This window comes from Triticum aestivum, chromosome 4D (assembly GCF_018294505.1).
Source record: "Triticum aestivum cultivar Chinese Spring chromosome 4D, IWGSC CS RefSeq v2.1, whole genome shotgun sequence".
NCBI classification, from domain to species: Eukaryota; Viridiplantae; Streptophyta; class Magnoliopsida; order Poales; family Poaceae; genus Triticum; species Triticum aestivum.
Window position 1 is genome coordinate 310,140,846 of NC_057805.1, and position 5,396 is coordinate 310,146,241.

Consider the following 5,396-nt stretch of genomic DNA (forward strand, 5'->3'; position numbering starts at 1 on the left):
TTTGTTGCTATGTATCCATGTGTCTACAGAGAGATCCATGCTCCTTTTGATGATGTTCAGTAAGGATGTTTTGTAGATATAGTTGTGTTCTATCCATTCGTGCCCCTGTTTGCAATTATGGAGTGCTATAGCATGTCTCAGTCTTGCTCTACTTTTGCTATAAAATATTTCTGGCAGAATGTTAACATGATATTCAATTTTGCCAAGGTTGTTGTAGTTGATCCATACATGCTATGTACTTTCTCTTGCCATGGTTAGCTTCATAAACATGCCATATTGCTGTAGGTATTGTTTTGTCACGCATTGCTTTGTGGTGAGTGAATCAAGCTCACCAAGATGCCTTCATAATACTGTTTCTGCCATGCTCTGTTTTCTGCTAAGTCCGGAACCTGTTAACGAAACTTGCTATGTTTACATGGTTGCCATCATATCTTCTGGTCCTTTTTGGCTCATGGGCATTAAGGGACTTTTGTTCTATGCATTTAGTAGATTCATGCGATGCCTTGTTTTGCTATGTTAAGTTCCTGTAGCATATGTTTTGCTTGCTCTGAACATTGCTACCTGATACTGTTTATGCCATGTCCAGTAATTTCACCAAGTCTGGGAACCTGATATCTTTTGCACTTTTGCCATGCTTGTTTGAACCTGTTATGTTGTGATCTAGCCGTAGCTCAGTGTTCAGCTTTTGTCAAGCATCTCCTTCACATTACTGCCACATACTTTGTTGCTATGTTGGAGTGCTGTAGCATAGTTTGTTGATGTATTCTAAGTGCTATCCTGCTGTTAATCGCAGATTTATGTCATTCTTGTTTTGCTTGCCATTTGCAAACCGTACATCCGTTTCTGGTGATCTTTATATCGATTTCGACCGAAATCATCTCATCTTTCCAGTGGCATGCTGGGTTTACCAAGTTACTGTCTTGTTCATCATTTTTCTTCCGGAGCACGCATATGCATCGCATACCACATCTCGCATATCATACATGTTTTGCATCATGTTACTTGTGCATTTCCCGTGATTGATTGTGGTTCCATTGCTTGTGTTCTTGCTGTGGGTAGAGCCGGGAGACGAGTTCGTGAACGAGGAACCTATTAAGTACGCTTACGAGGATCAAGCTTTCGTCAACTCTGAGAACCTTGCAGGCAAGATGACCATACCCTCGAAATCACTTCTATCTTTGCTTTGCTAGTTGTTCGTTCTATTGCCATGCTGCGCTACCTACCACTTGCTATATCATGCCTCCCATATTTGCCATGTCAAGCCTCTAACCATCCTTTCCTAGCAAACCGTTGTTTGGCTAAGTTACCGCTTTTGCTCAGCCCTTCTTATAGCGTTGCTAGTTGCAGGTGAAGTTGAAGTTGGTTCCACGTTGGAACATGGATATTTTGGATTACCACAATATCTCTTATTTAATTAATGCATCTATATATTTGGTAAAGGGTGGAAGGCTCGGCCTTATGCGTGGTGTTTTGTTCCACTCTTGCCGCCCTAGTTTCCGTCATACCGGTATTATGTTCCTTGAGTTTGCGTTCCTTACGCGGTTGGGTGATTTATGGGACCCCCTTGACAGTTCGCCTTGAATAAAACTCCTCCAGCAAGGCCCAACCTTGGTTTTACCATTTGCCACCTAAGCCTTTTCCCTTGGGTTTTCGCGAGCCCGAGGGTCATCTTTATTTAACCCCCCCGGGCCAGTGCTCCTTCGAGTGTTGTTCCGAACCGAGCAGCCTGCGGGGCCACCTCGGGGAAACTCGAGGCCTGATTTTACTCGTAGCTTGACTTATCCGGTGTGCCCTGAGAACGAGATATGTGCAGCTCCTATCGGGATTTGTCGGCACATCGGGCGGCTTTGCTGGTCTTGTTTTACCATTGTCGAAATGTCTTGTAAACCGGGATTCCGAGACTGATCGGGGCTTCCCGGGAGAAGGTTTATCCTTCGTTGACCATGAGAGCTTATAATGGGCTAAGTTGGGACACCCCTGCAGGGTATTATCTTTCGAAAGCCGTGCCCACGGTTATGAGGCAGATGGGAATTTGTTAATGTCCGGTTGTAGAGAACTTGACACTTGACTTAATTAAAATACATCAACTGTGTGTGTAGCCGTGATGGTCTCTTCTCGGCGGAGTCCTTGAAGTGAACACGGTTTGAGTTATGCTTGAACGTAAGTAGTTTCAGGATCACTTCTTGATTATTTCTAGCTTCGCGACCGTTGCGTTGCTTCTCTTCTCGCTCTCATTTGCGTATGTTCGCCACCATATGCTTAGTGCTTGCTACAGCTCCACCTCATTACACCATCCTTTCCTTAAGCTTAAATAGTCTTGATCTCGCGGGTGTGAGATTGCTGAGTCCTCGTGACTCACAGATTCTACCAAAACAGTTGCAGGTGCCGACGATGCCAGTGCAGATGACGCAACCGAGCTCAATTGGGAGTTCGACGAGGAACGTGGTCGTTACTATGTTTCTTTTCCTGATGATCAGTAGTGGAGCCCAGTTGGGACGATCGGGGATCTAGCATTTGGGGTTATCTTATTATCATTTGGATTTGACCGTAGTCGGTCTATGTGTGGATTTCGGATGATGTATGAATTATATTTATGTATTGTGTGAAGTGGCGATTGTAAGCCAACTCTCGTTATCCCATTCTTGTTCATTACATGGGATTGTGTGAAGATGACCCTTCTTGCGACAAAACCATAATGCGGTTATGCCTCTAAGTCGTGCCTCGACACGTGGGAGATATAGCCGCATCGTGGGCGTTACAATGCCCATAGGTCCCATCTATTTTGGGAAAGAGTTGGTTACCCATAGGTACACATGCAGACATTCAAACTGTTAACTGACCACAACATTCATAACTAACTAACTACAGCATTGGATACTTCAACACCTAAACAGCAACATTCATACCTTAGTTTAGCATCACTGGCCATACCATCATAGTTCAACATCTTAGTTCAACATCATGCCTAACAACACCATAGCATCATAAAATAACTTATATGCTCTAGATATAAGAGCACACCTAAACAACATTGCCAAAATACTTAACTTATATGCTGCTCTACTATATCAGCATACCTAATGCCTTCTTCTTGAGCTGCATCACTTCTCCTTCAAGGCTTCTGCTTCACTTGTCCTTCAACATCTTCAGCCTCTCTGAGCGGCGCACCACCCCATCTGCAGGCCTCTTGTTGCTTGCATTCTTCTTCCCCTTCCTGCCGTCCACTTCTTCCTGCGCAGGCACCTTGTCCGCCTCGTCCGCCTCCTCTTGTTTGACGACGACGACGACGTCAGGCACATCCAGCAGCGCGTCCACGTCGATGGGGATGGTCATAGCCCATGGTGCCATCTGCACCTCATCCGGCTCGTCGTCCGAGAGGATGATGACGTCCACCTCCCACTCTTGAGACGACTCGGTCTCCGGGTCGTAGCCAGAGTCCGCGTCGGAGGTGAGGTGGTCGTACTCGGAGTCGGACGACGAATCCGCGTCGGAGACGTTGTCGGGAAGGAGGAGGTCAGGCTGAAACCTGTCCCTGTACGCCATGTTGATTGGCGCGGGGACGGCAAGGACGACTTCGCGCACGCGCTCCGCCCTGGAGGCGACACGGTTGAGATCCGGCTGCTGCGGCGGCGCCTTGGCGGACCGATACATCCACCAGCGCGCGCGCGCTGGTCCGGATCGTCCGATCGCGTCTCCCCCATGGTGAACTGCAGGATCTTCGCAGGATGGACCCCGACGACGTCGTACGGGCCGCTGGGCATGGCGCGACGCTTCTCGTCGTTCGTCATTACCTTGATGAGGCCGCGCGAGTGGTTCCTCATCATCTGGATGCTCGGGAACCAGCACACGATCTCATGCAGCTCCGCCCGCGCCGCCTGGTCGTCGCCGGCCAGATCTTCGACGGCCCTCTTCCATCCCAGGCTGCCGTCCATGGCGTCGGCGGCGGCTTCGACCTCCGGCGAGGGTTTCTTTGGTGGCGATGAGATGGAGGTGGGTAGCGCAAGCAACGAGGAGACGAGGGAAGTGGAGAGTGGGTAGTGGGCGACGAGAGCGGTGGGTTGCCTTATTTAAGACCGGTGTGAAATCTGAATCGTCGGCCGGTCGAAAAATCACGGTGGGTTGCCTTATTAGTACAACAGTGGTAGCAAATACACCAAACCACGACAACTACTCTACTGGCATTGCTTCTAGCTTACCAAACCCACGGTCCTGGGTTCGAGACCCAGGCCGAACATTTTTTCTTTTTTGCTTACACAAAATTCAGTTGAATGTAGGCAAAATAATTGCATTCATTAATTTTTTTGAAAGCTTTTTTAACTTCATTAAACATTTCAACACAATTGAACTGAACTTTGCTAACTGACACTACTTAACTAAACTTTGCTAACTGATAGTACATAACTGAACTTTGCTAACTGACACTACTTAACTGAATTTTGAACAACATTAAACAGAATTAAACTGAATTTTGGAAAGCATTAAAACCCAGCTAATGCCACATGTTTGCCATCACGGTTTTTAGTTACAAAAAGGGCACTTAATGCCACTGTTAGCCATCAAATAATGAGGCACTGGATGCTCCTTTCTGCATCCAAAAAAGGCCACTCAATGTTTCACAGTTTTACATTGCTTCAGGCCTTAACAAAAAAAGTGACAGTCTGAACTGCCACCAAATCAAGCATCAGGGGGAGCATTTAGATCAGGAATTAGGCTGTTGCTCATATCTTCTCCAAACATCAGCCACCATGCCCTCTCACCTGGGATTGCTCCCCTTCCTGTACCTGCATCTGCATTTCTTCCTCCCCTGCCTCTACCTGCACCTGAATTTCCTCCCCTGCCTCTCCAAGCATGCACATTTCTGCCTCCTCTTGCTGGAACTGCATCAGCATTTGCTCCTCTGCCAAGCACTGGATTTGCTCCTCTGCCAAGCATTGCATTTGCATTTGCTCCTCTTCCAAGCACTGGATTTGCTCCTCTGCCAAACACTGGATTTGATCCTCTTCCAAGCACTGCATTTGTTCCTCTGCCAAGCACTGGATTTGCATTTGCCCCTCTTCCAAGGATAGCATTTGCTCCTCTTCCTCTCCTTGCTGCTGGATTTCCTTCTCCCCTTCCTCTCCTTTTCCTTCCTCTTCCTCTGCCAGTAGCTTTAGTTCCTTCTCCTCTGTCAGCTATTGTTCTTGCCCTGGTCTGTCTAGCAATGTTCATCTCTGTAGTGACCCTTGGCTGTGGAATTGCAGCACCAGCAGCAGCAACAATAGACTGCTGTGGCAATGGGCCATGAACTCTTTGTTGAGCTCTTCTAGCTCTATCTCTGGTAGCCATGTTGAAGACCATGCTGGTGGGTGACTCACTAGGATCTAACCTAGGATCTGGCCTGGTAGGGTATATGTTCT